Below are 13,666 nucleotides of genomic sequence, written 5' to 3'. Positions count from 1 at the left end.
TTACTTTGCCAACAAAGGTCCGTCTAATCAAGGCTATGATTTTTCCAGTGGTCATGTGTGGATGTGAGAGTTGGACTATAAAGAAAGCTGAGCGCCAAAGAATTGATGCTTTTGAACTGTGATGTTGGAGAAGACTCTTGAGAATCCCTTGAACTGCAAGGAGATCCAATCAGTCCACCCTAAAGGAAATCGATCCTGGGTGTTCATTGGAAGGGCTGATGTTGAAGCTAAAGCTCCAGTACTTTGGCCACCTGATGCGAAGAGCTGACTCATTGGAAAAGACCCTGATGCTGGGAAAGATTGAGGGCAGGAGGAGAAGGGGACAACAGAAGATGAGATGGTTGGATGGCATCACCGACTCAATGGACATGGGTTTGGGTAGACTCTGGGAGTTGGTGATGGACAGGGAGGCCTGGTGTGCTGTGGTTTATGGGGTTGCAAAGAATCGGACATGACTGAACGACCAAACTGAATTGAAGGTCTTTCAGATGATGAATAGCCAATAATATTTCATATTTATAGTTTGTTTAGTTGATGCATGGCTGTAGCCTTGGAAAACAAGATTCTTAGTGAATAGTACCACTCTGCATTTCTTATAACTTTATAGCTCTGTGAGTATTGCAAGGAATTTTGAAAGCCAAGATTTCTAACCTTTGTACTTTATGATAAAATTGTAAAAGTGAGATCGCCAGGTGGAAGTTTTATTTACCTTACCCTTAGAGGGAAAAAAAAATAGATAAAAATGAATAAATGGCTTATCTCAACATTAGGAGCAAATTAGGAAATCTTTAGAGTTTTCTTGCACCTTCCAACTAATTTTAAAATCATTCTACTTTTAAGAAAATATCCTAAAGCTGGTAATTTCTTTTTATTTAATAGAATTATACACCTGTGTAATATTTTTGACTTTAGGATATTGCAGTCTCAAGAAAAGTAGATTAATTTTATGTATTTATTACTTATAGCCCTCATTTTTAAAATAAATATTTAAAAGGGCTTATAAGATACCATTTTTTTAGGTAATAAAATTGGAAAATAGGGAAATAAATAGGAAAAGTAAAATAAATCTGGGGATAATGTTTAAACATAGATTATATTCCATAATGTCCAATAGGCTTTGCTATAGCTTGGCTGAAAATTTGACCTCAATCTTTCTAGCAGCTGACACAAACAACATTCAAGTATTTTATTTCCTGTAACAGTGTAAGATTTTTCCTATGGATCCTACCATTGGTTTATGTGAAATATGTATATCAAGCATCTATTTCCAAAATGATATATTTAGCAAAAAGATAATACAGTGAGAGATAATTGTTAAATAAGAAAGCAAGCTAAATTTTAGTCACAACATAACCTAAATTAGTCTTGGTCTCAGAGATTTAGTTGGGATGAAATGGCTTCCTGGATGTGCCCAGAAAAACAGAAGAGAATATTGAAATGGACATTTCTATATTTCTGCAGTGATATTTATTAAACATTCTTCATATACCTTGAGAATATAGTGAATGATTTTTCTCTGACACATGAGCAAATTGAGTAAGTAGGCCCATGATAAATATTCAATATAAGCTGAACATTTCTAGTTATCTCTGTAAAACATATCGTGGGAACGCCAGTGATGCTGGCCGCCTGGGAGAACATCTAGAGACATATCTGGACCGTTTACCCTTTTCCTTGTTCCATAGATCATGCAAATATTTCTTCCCTACCTAGATGTTAGTTAAAATAATATTAACAGTATTTATTGAGTTACAGTTATGCACCAGGGTTTGTAGTTGCTACACTTGATATTGGGCTTCCCAGGTGATGTTCGTGGTAAAGAATCCACCTGCCAAAGCAGGAGACACAAAAGATGTAGATTCGATCCGTGGGTTGGGAAGATCAGCTGGAATAGGAAATGGCACTCCACTCCAGTACTCTTACCTGGAAAATGCTGTGGACAGAGGAGCCAGGTGGGCTACAGTCCATGGGGCCTCAGAGAGTCGGACATGACTGAGATTGTGCGTGCACACACAGAGTTGATATTAAGAAGAAATCCATAATTTTACAGTATTATATAATATAGTAAAGGGACGAATAAACTGAAGACTGTAATATATGATCTACCTAAGAAAGGCCATGAAGAAGTACCAACCATGTCTGATGAAGTGAAAAAGAGGGACAGTGGCCTCTTTTGAAGGGATAGGTACAGGTTTCTTGGAAAATACGGTATTTAAGATGGGTTTTGATGAATGTGTATGATTGGGACGAGTGGAAGGAGACATTCCTTGCAGAAAGAATGCCATGAGTAGAAGCACTGAGGCGGCACTTACTTCTGTTCACATCCTTCACACTCTGTCCCCAACCACCCAGAGATGCACCAATTATAGGAAGTCTTTAGATCTCTCATTTCTGCAGCTTTGACTGCATCTCAACCCCTCCACTTTTAAATATTTCCTGTCTCCTATCTCTCTCATCCTGATTTCATCACCAAAGCCTTATTTCTGCAGCACTCATTTAAACTGACAACATGTTTGGTCTGCATGACTTTCCTCTATAGCAACTCAGGGATGATCTGGCTCAGATGATTTTCTTAGTTGCATGCCAGCTACCCATGGATAAGATTACAAGGAATACTTCTTCCTCCCTAGGCCCTTCCCTCCCTTCCCTCTGAATCAGGCATCTAACATACCCTACTCTAGACTCCAGGGCCCCAGTTCTCTGCTTATTTAGGGGGCAGGATCAGATCAGGAGAAAATGCTAATGTCACAGGAACTGCAAGCAATCTGGTTTACTAGGAATAGGAGATGCACTCAAGTGATTGGTAGAACACATTGGGGAGAGAGAGAGAGAATCTAGGCTTGTATTGTGGGAGTCTCTGACATGCTGAGAACATTTTATTTGATTTGATAATAAAGAGGAATTCAGTGGAGGATTTGGAGCAGGTTTTCTGTTTGCATTTGTTTCTCTTTCTGGTGTGTGTGTGAGTGATACGTTCTCATAGGAAAAGGGATGGCATCTATTAGATTCTCTCTGGTGCCATTCACAACTGTGTGCACCCAAGTGTGTGTGTGTGTGTGTGTGTGAGTGATATGTTCTCATAGGAAAAGGAATGGCATCTATTAGATTTTCTCTATGGTGCCATTCACAACTGTGTGCACCCAAGTGTGTGTGTGTGTGTGTATGTACGTGTGTGTGTGAGTGATATGTTCTCATAGGAAAAGGAATGGCATCTATTAGATTTTCTCTATGGTGCCATTCACAACTGTGTGCACCCAAGTGTGTGTGTGTGTGTGTATGTACGTGTGTGTGTGAGTGATATGTTCTCATAGGAAAAGGAATGGCATCTATTAGATTTTCTCTATGGTGCCATTCACAACTGTGTGCACCCAAGTGTGTGTGTGTGTGTGTATGTACGTGTGTGTGTGAGTGATATGTTCTCATAGGAAAAGGAATGGCATCTATTAGATTTTCTCTATGGTGCCATTCACAACTGTGAGCATCCAAGAAAGGCTTCATAGAGATGAGGGTGGTGATGAAATTTGGAAAAGTTTGTCAGACCATAATGCTTTTCAGAATATCTTCTTCATAAAAGGATCAAGCATCCTGGAGAAGGAACTGTATTGCTTAGAAAAGAGTAAGTGGACAATGCCAGTAAAAATGGAAATATGTATTTAGTCTGTAGAAGTCTTTAGTTTTAACTGGCAGAGACCGGATGGAAACTGAAACAAATCTCAGACTTTCATGCTCTGCTGACAGCAGAGATGTGGTTCACTTAGCTTCTAGCCGAGTGTTTAAGTGATATTGAAACACTTCCAGTTTACAGTACATTTGGCAGCTCTCTGTTGAATAATCTTTTTTATGTGTATTCTGTTTGGAAGTGAATGTATACCAGTTATTTTAAGTAGTATTTTTTAATCTGTTGCTGTGTTAATTATAGCAAAGACAGCAGCAACACAATCATAGACTGATGTGAATGTTTTATTCAATGAACCAAAGAAATATCCACCAGGGCTGTATAGAAATTGCAGTGGACTGAAAATAATCAAATATGAATGGGTTTAAGTAGCCAATGGCACTGACAGCTTATGAAGCTGAACACTAGATTTTTTTTTTCCTGCTGCAGTTTGTGTGAGAGTCACTGAAGAAAGAACCCCTCGGTGTGATTATATTTTCCTGTGGAATGTAACTAATTTCACAGTGGAATAATTTTGACAAGAGTGCTTAGTTTCCTTCCATATGTTTTATTTCATTTTCTAGAAAAGGGGTCCTTGCCCTGGCACATTTGAATGCTGTTGAGCACCATAGGAAAGCTGTTTATTTTGGTGCAATTATCAGTGGCAAAAAAAAGAGAGAGAAAAAAGACAAAAATAAAAAGGGAAGGTGAGTCTGGGTGAATTGCTCTTAAACAGTTGCATGCTAGCACAGAGGCCTCGAATCTGAACAAAGCAATGGGACATCACGGATTCTCGTTAAAGTCTGACCAAAGAGAAAATTATGGGTGAACGTGTGTGTGGTATTCCATGCCTTCCGCCCCTGCTGAACAACTGGACAATAACCTTTGTTCTCATTGTGTTTTCTTTCAACACAATGCTACTGTGTTTCATTCAACCACGGAAACACTTGAGAAGCAATAGAATGAGAATAAGTGGCTGATCCTAGAAATGTTCTTTTCTTTCTATAAAAAAAACCCATAAAATTTGTATTTAGGATATGCAAGGAGGAAAATAAAGAACAGAGGTAGTACTAATTGATGTTGGATTCTTTGAAGGGCAAGTCTCTTATTTCCTTGAATTTTTCTATTTATTGACTTCAAAGCTATCATTTCTAAATAGATTCCTGGGACTAGGACTCTTGGCACAAAATCTTCAGTGTGTTCCAGGAGGCTTTACTCTGGCACATTACCCAGTAGAAATATGTGGAAATGGTATAAACAAATAATTCATTAAAAAGATGATATTCTTACCTCTTAAAACTATGAAATGGTACTCAATATTAATCATAAAAGAAGAAATACAAATTAGTATTGCACTGAAATAACATCTCTTACCTATTAAGATTGACTAAGATACATTAAGTTTGTTAATACTGTGTTATCAAGAATGGGGGGCAGGTAAGCACTTCACATATTGCTTGAGAATATATGCATTCCTACAACACAAATATTCAGGACTATTGAAAACGTTTATCAAAATTTCACACTTTTTTATAGAATTCCAGTTTATTCTGTAGATATAATAGTATGTGTGTGTAAAAGTATGTTGTTAGACTATTGTTTCATTGCTTAAAATAGCAAGTTAGAAATGCCTTAAATTTCCATCAATAAAAGAGAAGTAAAATATACTATTTATAGCTCTGCAGTAAATTACTACCCCTGGAGAAGGAAATGGCAACCCACTCCAGTATTCTTGCCTAGAAAATCCTGTGGACAGAGGAGCCTGTCCCTGGGGCTTGCAAAGAGTCCATGGGGTTGCCAAGAGTCAGACAAGACTTTGTGACTAAGCAATAAAATACTCCACATAAAGAGAATATGAGAGAATGATGCCATATTCTCTGTGTTAGTAGGAAAATATCCTCTCTCCAAAACACCCCATTAAGTGGGGAAAAAACAACAACAACATGCAAAACATACTGTTGTATGCCACCACTTGTACAAAACCAGACAAAAATTACACTTGCTTTGCTTATTTGTATATCTATGGAAACAGAAGAAAACCCAACCCATGGGGAACAATGGATGACAGAAACAGTGGTATAACGGAGACTTCGTTGCTGTTGTTCAGTTGCTAAGTCGTGTCTGACTCTCTGCGACCCCATGAACGGCAGCACATCAGGCTTCCCTGTCCTTCACCATCTCCCTGAACAGTATGAAAAGGTGAAGGAGACTTCGGTGCATGCCTATTTATGTTTTTTGGCTCTTGAACCCTGTGAATGCATTATCTGTTTGAAAAACTAAAAGTTTTTTTTTTTTTTTTTTAAAAGAGGCGAGAGCAAGTCATTCCAGCCTAGATGGTCAGAAAAGACTTTAGAAGGGAAGTGGTGTTTGAGGTGAATCTTGGAAGATAAGAAGTTCAAGCAGAGGGAAAGCAAGAAAAGAATATCATGAGCAAATGCTCAGAAGTGTGAAAATCTGTGGAGGGTCAGCAAAGCCATACAATGGCACTGAGAAGGAAGCTTCAAAGAGCCAAGAAGAGAGCAGTGATATATAAAACAAAGGAAATGGAAGGTTCAGGAAGGAGGGCTTGGCTATTAGCATCAGGAGCCACAGAGAGGTCACTGGGGCTGCTGCCTCCCTGCAGTTCGTCTGTGGTTGATTCCACTTTCAGCCTGACTTTTAGTCGCTGGACTCTGTGGTGAAGGGTGTTGGTTTTCTTTCTAGTTTCGTGAACCAGTCATCTGCAGATTGTTTTTTTTTTATAAATGCATCTCTTTGTTAGAGATCTGTGTAATAAAAAAGTAACAGGAGGCATAACAGACGACTTCAAAAGTTGTAAAATCTATTTTCTGAGAGAAATTGCACATGCTAAGCAACTTGTGGAGATTACAAAGCAGTCTGCTTTTCCCCAGCACTTAGTTTATTAATATACTTCATAGTTCTTGTTGATTGGTCATCAAATGAAGTGACATGTGTATTATAGTGTGCAATATGTTTAATATAATGGACGGTGATGAAGATGATGGCATAATCATGGTGACAATGATACGGATAATCTTGAATTGGAAGTTCCCCCCTAGCTTTGGCTTTTCTCTCTGACACCAGTTTCTCCTTGTGTTTCCTTTTGGTTTTGGGTAAGTGGTGTGACAGAAACAAAATTGCCTGGGGTCCCTAAAGGGCTTCATGGATTTATGCTGGAAAAAAGGAGTAGGACGTTTCAGGATAATAATCACACAGGACTGGGTGATGCAGACAGAAGAAAAAAGAGCATGAACAAAACTGTTGTCTCTTGAAAGGGACTGACGTGTTATAGTGTCAGGAGTGGGAGGAGCTGCTGCGCCTATGAGCTGGTCGTTGCCTTGGTGGGTGACATTGGCTTGATCTTTTCACCTCTCTCAACTTCCGTTTTTAAAATTGAAGTATAGTTGATTTACAATGTTGTGTAACTTTCTGGTATACAGAAAGTGGTTCAGTTATACACACACACACACACATACACATATTTTCATATTCTTTTCCCTTATAGGCATTACAAAGTATTGAGTATAGTTCCTTGTATAGACCTATACAATAGGTCTTTGTTGGTGATCTATTTTATAGATGAAAGTGAATGTTGCTCAGTCATGTCCCACCCTTTGTGACCCTGTGGACTGTAGCCCACCAGGCTCCTCTGTCCTTGGAATTCTCCAGGAAAGAATGGGTTGCCATACCCTTCTCCAGGGGATCTTCCCGACCCAGGGATCAAACTTGGATCTGCTTCATTGCAGGCTGATTCTTTATAGCTGAGCTACCAGGGAAGCCCATTTTTATATTATATCTATATCTATTTTTATATTATATCTATATTATTAGTGTATAATTTATTCCCTTGTAAAAGAAAGTGGATAAGATCTATGGTTTTTAGTTTTTCTCTTAACAGTACAATTTTATTTTCCCAAGAGAAACTGCTGAAAAGACCTGTGATGGAAGCAGGCAGGGGAATCACGCTTCTATCACCTTTGAGTAGCCTTTGAATAAAGCATTGCAATCCATTTGTAAAGGATGGAATCAAATCATCTTCTGGTGCCTTCAAGGTCTAGCTTTTAAATTATCCATGACTTTAATATTCCTAGACTACTAAAAATATGAATAGCCTAAGAATGGGGTAATTCTAAGACCCCATTTTAAACATTCTCAATGTTTACCTTCATTTTAATAGTTTTGCAATTTTTCATTGTAATAAAGCCATTTACTTGAGTGTCCTGATGGTTTAGGACACCCCAGTGAGCTTACTGAGATATCTATCTACCAACTTAAGAATCTTGTAACTAAAAGGTGTGTGTGTGTGCACAAACATGTGTGTCTGTGTGCACACGTGCACACGCTTAGTTGCTCAGTTGTGTCTGACCCTTTGCGACCCCATGGACTGTAGCCCACCATGCTTCTCTGTCCATGGAATTCTCCAGGCAAGAATACTGGAGTGGGTAGCCATTATCTTCTCCAACTAAAAGGTATATGGGCTGAAATTAAGTATTATATAGATTCCAAAGGCAAAGATAGCTTTTAGTGATTTAAAACAATATCTCCTTAATATCAAATTATATTTATTGGGATTATATCATTCTCCTATTATTCTCATATATCTATAGGATGATCAATTATTTTAGAACAGAGGAGTAATGTATCAAAAGTTAGTTTTCCTTATAGCCTTGCTAGCTCTTAATCTACAGTTGATAATGGCACATGCCTGTTGAAAGATCATGAAATCTCACAGTTTAGTGTTGTCATAATTTGGACTAAACTTTTAGGCTATACTTGATGAATTCCAAGTTACTATTGTAGAGAAATGTACCACTCAAACAGTTAATGGATCCCCATTTCTAAACCTTATATGGTATTTAATTCAAAGTTGGTAAGCCAGGTTCTCGCTACTAGAAAGATAGATTGATGTCACCTACCTGGAATCAATCCATAGTCTTAGGACATTTGCCAGAATGGATTATTTAAAAGAAGAACTCATGGTGCTCAGTGCTCAGTTTATTCAGTAAAATTAACTGAAAAGGATTAATTTCTGGTGGCTGAGGCTTGTGGTGGCTTTCTGAGGATATATATATATATATATCAGCAGCACGTTTTATCTTGGGCTGAGGAGTCAAGGAAGTGCTCTGTGTGTGTGCTTAGGACAGACTCCTGTTGCTAAAATATTGTCGTGTTGCATAGTCCTTGTTGTTCTTGGTAAATACTGTGCATTATTGGCATGTGATTGAGAAAACAGTGAGGCTGGATAAGAAGGAAGGGAAAGGAAGAATGCTGTCAATAACCTCCACAGGAGATTTATTTAAAGCCTGCCATCTTGTCAACATTGTTTCAATATGACAGCTGAGGCTTTCTCCAACTATTGAACATCTGACCCCATTTGGCTTCTCACTTGAAGCTGTGCTTCAGTCTAAATGGAAGGGCTCACTTTCTGAGAAGCCATAGCCTGAATCTGAGTTTGGTTCATTACCATGTTCATGATGATTATCTGAAGTTTGTTTGAACCTCAGGGGAGAATAAACTTGAAAGTCTCACCAGAGTGAATTTTGCCAGTGATTTTTTTTTGGCTTTCAACTTTTGCTTAGAAATGACATGAAAGCTGCTGCTGTTTTCTGGCCATTTGAGACTGGGTGGTGGATTCCAAATATATCATATGCCACACTGGTGTTAATCCATCAGGGAAAGAAATTTGTTTAATTGTTGTTGAAATGATAAATAGGACATGGAATTTAGTCTCAGATTTAAACATGGTTTTAAATTGTGTTTCTCTAGCTGACAGATATTGTCATTTACAACAGTTTATTTCAGCCTCAAGAGACTGAGAGTTTTCCTACTAAAAATTTCAACAACTAGGATTAGTCAAAACTCTCAGAAATAGTAAGAATGCAAACTGGAGTTAGACCTAGATTTAAATTTTGGCTTTACTAACTTCTTAGGGATGAAACCAAAAGCAAGTTACTAGCCTCTCTGAGCTCCTGCCTACTCTTCTTTGAAATAGGGCTGGTAGTGCTTTCTCTACAGGTGAAACATAGTGTCCAGATCATACTAAGTTCTCTAGAAATATTAACTACTATTATGCTCATGCGAAGAGTTGACTCATTGGAAAAGACTCTGATGCTGGGAGGGATTGGGGGCAGAAGGAGAAGGGGACGATGGAGGATGAGATGGCTAGATGGCATCACTGACTCGATGAACATGAGTCTGAGTGAACTCCGGGAGTTGGTGATGGACAGGGAGGCCTGGCGTGCTGCGATTTTTGGGGTCGTGAAGAGTTGGACACGACTGAGCGACTGGACTGAACTGAACTGATGCTAATAGAGCACACAGTAGACACGTAATCTATGCAATTAACCTACAAACATTTTTAGTCACATTTCCCACCATCCCTTTGAAAGCAAGATGTTTTATTGAAAACAATAATGAAGGCAATATGGTGATGACTTTGGAGGATTATTATACTCTATATTGCCATTATCCATTATAGAAACAGTATAAATATTTGTAAGACAGGAATTATGTCCTTTTATTTCACTACTTATTATTGGCATTTGCTTGTTTTTTTTTTTTTCCTTTAAAAAACTCGCCATGCTGCTATACTCCATCAGCCAATATTTCAACAATTTTTAAGGAGGAATAATTCTATTCAGCATGATAAGAAATGAGAGGTTTTGTTTAGATTGGAGATTATAATTTAAGGAGTTTTGCTCCTAAAATGTTTGTCTTCCTAAGTGGAGGGACATGATCATTCTTGAAATTGTAAACAGCAGTGTCAGGAGTGCGTGATAGTCCTTAGCTGGCTGCAGAATTTGCACTAATATTGAGCTGGTATAAAGTGGCAATCGAGGACCAAAATATATTAACTGGTTTGTGACATCTCACCTGCGCTATGTAGGCAACTTTTCTTCCTACATGTTTATCTGGTGATACAGAGTACCTCATGTAACCAAATCAATGGTGAAATCAGAGTGGATTAGTGATTTGGTTCATGACCATTCACATGGTCTGTTTAGCACATGATGATGCAAAAATTTAAGCCTATGATTATGTATTGAAATTAATAGTTCTCAGTACAAGTTTAAAATTTCTAAAAGCTCTTCAGTTTAGTTGCATGGCTTTATCAATGACATGAGGAGGCAGCAAATATTCTAAGTAAATAACATTTATTTTGCTATTTTGGGGGGAGGCCACGGAATTTGAGCTGTTACATAGAATGTGCAAGCCTTCCCTGGTGGCTCAGTGGTAAAGAATTCACAAGCAATGCAGGAGATGGGAGATGTGAGTTTGGTCCCTGGGTCAGGAAGATCCTCAGGAGGAGAAAATGGTGACACACTCCAGTATTCTTGCCTGGGAAATCCTGTGGACAGAGGAGCTTGGCAGGTCACGGTCCATGGGATCACAAGAGTCAGACACGACTGAGTGACTAAAGAACCAAGAACATAGGACATGCAAAGCTATAGTGCCTGATTTCTTGCACAGCTGGTATTGTGTACAAAATTAATTCCAAGACTGACATTTTCAAAATACTTAGAACAAAGTTGTCACTGAAATAACAGCTTCTAGTGGAGGTTACTTTGAATAAAAACATTCATTTGAATGATAGGTAGTTTTAACACTTAAATAATGCTGTCTCCCTGTAGTCACCTATTGTGTTGTTTTGTTTAAGAACTTCTAGTCTTTTTCCAGAATACTAGCCCTGTGCTGCCCATTTTCCCTGTGTTCATTAGGCAACTGAAAATTTCAAAATAATAATTAAAAACTTTTAAGTTCTGTGTCAAAAGAAAACCACCTGTTACTAGTAGCCAGTGATCATGTTGTCCTCAGTTCAGATCAGTTCAGTTGCTCAGTCGTGTCCGACTCTCTGCGACCCCATGAACCGCAGCACGCCAGGCCTCCCTGTCCATCACCAACTCCCGGAGTTCACTCAGACGCACGTCCATCGAGTCAGTGATGCCATCCAGCCATCTCATCCTCCATCGTCCCCTTCTCTTCCTGCCCCCAATCCCTTCCAGCATCAGAATCTTTTCCAAAGAGTCAACTCTTCACATGAGGTGGCCAAAGTATTGGAGTTTCAGCTTTAGCATCATTCCTTCCAATGAACACCCAGGAGTGATCGCCTTTAGAATGGGCTGGTTGGATCTTCTTGCAGTCCAAGGGACTCTCAGGAGTCTTCTCCAACACCACAGTTCAAAAACATCAATTCTTCGGCGCTCAGCTTTCTTCACAGTCCAACTCTCACATCCATACATGACCACTGGAAAAACCATAGCCTTGACTAGACGGACCTTTGTTGGCAAAGTAATGTCTCTGCTTTTGAATATGCTATCTAGGTAGCCACCCTTAAACATCAGTCAGCTTTCATTGAAAAATAACACAAAAAATAAGTCCTCAAAAAATAGGCACTTAATTTCTTTCAAAGAAAAAACGAGCATTTTCCCCCTAATATTGACTAGTTGAATCTATGAGTAATCAAAGCAGCCAATTCAGGAACAAAAGACAGTTGCTTATGATTCAGTCCATTTGCTAACTGCAGAAACTTATTTTCTAAACTGTATCAGAGGGAATAATATTAGGGCTGATCATCACGAGTAGGTCTATAATAAGGATTGCTGCTGCTGCTAAGTCACTTCAGTCGTGTCCAACTCTGTGTGACCCCATAGACGGCAGCCCACCAGACTCCCCCGTCCCTGGGATTCTCCAGGCAAGAACACTGGAGTGGGTTGCCATTTCCTTCTCCAATGCATGAAAGTGAAAAGTTGCAGTAAGCCAGGCTTTCTTCCTGCAAACTCGGGTGGTGCCCGAGACAGGGATTTTCGAAGGTAAGCTCCCCAAAGCAATCAGGGTCACCAGCCCTATTGCTCCCCGTTCTCGGAACAACTGGGTCACCAGCCCTCTTGTTCCCCCATGGAGCAGTTTGGGTCACCAGTCCTACTGCTCCTCCCTTGGAACAGTTTGGGTCACCAGCCTACTGTTCCTCCCCCGGAACAATCTGGGTCATCAGCCCTATTGTTCTTCCAGTGTTCGGGACGGCTAGGACCCCACTCAAGGGTGCCGCGGACCCCCCTGTAGGATAGACAGGGCGAGAGGAGTGGGAAGTATTGAAAGTGTTAAAGAGTTAGAGAGAAAAAATGGTTTCTGAAGTTAAAAGGCCAAAGAAAAGCCTGATCTTTTGAAAGCTAAAAGCTTTATCTTCTATTATATTTAACTTTCTGACATGGATAACACTGAAACTAAGAATGGCAACTCTTTATACAGTAATCTTGAAACTGTTAAAGAGGCTACTGTTAATTTAGATACTTTGGTGAAGGTGAAAAAACAACTAAACACTTATCCTATAAATATGATTAAAAATGTTCTGGACCCTCATCATGAGGCTGTGGGATAGCCTATGGGAGAGGCTATAGCGGTGGATGGTAGTGGGTCTCCACCTTCTGTGCAGATCATATTTTCTGCCATTGACAAAGAAAAGGAGGGAGACTGTGCTCTACCTCCTGAGGAAGGAGAGGGCTTACAGGACGCTGCAGCCGGGCGCCCTGGCGAGCCCCCTCCCCCTCTACACAAACCTTTAAAAATTTATCCAACAATTTCTGATTTAAGGCGACTACTCCACCTCCGCTTGCACCTCCCAGGGCCTAAAAATTCCCCAGTTTACATCCAAAGTCTCCCAGAGCATTGCTTAAAGCTGAAAAAGATAAAAAAGACTTCTTTTAAACAAAGGAGCTTTTAAAGAATACACAATATACAGAGCCTGCTCCTTGCAGAAAAACCCCATCAGCAGGGCCTCACCCAAGCAAAAAAAGAGAGAAAAATAAAAAGAAAAAGAAAAAAAAAGTGAAAAAGAAAAAAGGAAAGAAAATAGAGAAAGATCTAAAGATAGAAAAAGAACTAAAGAGTGAAAAGGAGAGAGGAACGGAGAAGGAAGGAATCAGGGAACGCAGCAAGATAGAGAAAGGAAAAAAGGAAGTTAGAAAAAGAGATACAGAGAGAAAGAGAAGGAGGAGGAAAGAAAAAGTTAGAGAG

The sequence above is a fragment of the Bison bison genome, unplaced genomic scaffold (assembly GCF_000754665.1).
Source record: "Bison bison bison isolate TAMUID 2011002044 unplaced genomic scaffold, Bison_UMD1.0 scf7180017864517, whole genome shotgun sequence".
NCBI classification, from domain to species: domain Eukaryota; kingdom Metazoa; phylum Chordata; class Mammalia; order Artiodactyla; family Bovidae; genus Bison; species Bison bison.
The sequence above is the reverse complement of the archived record's forward strand: the minus strand, read 5'-3'. Positions refer to the sequence as shown.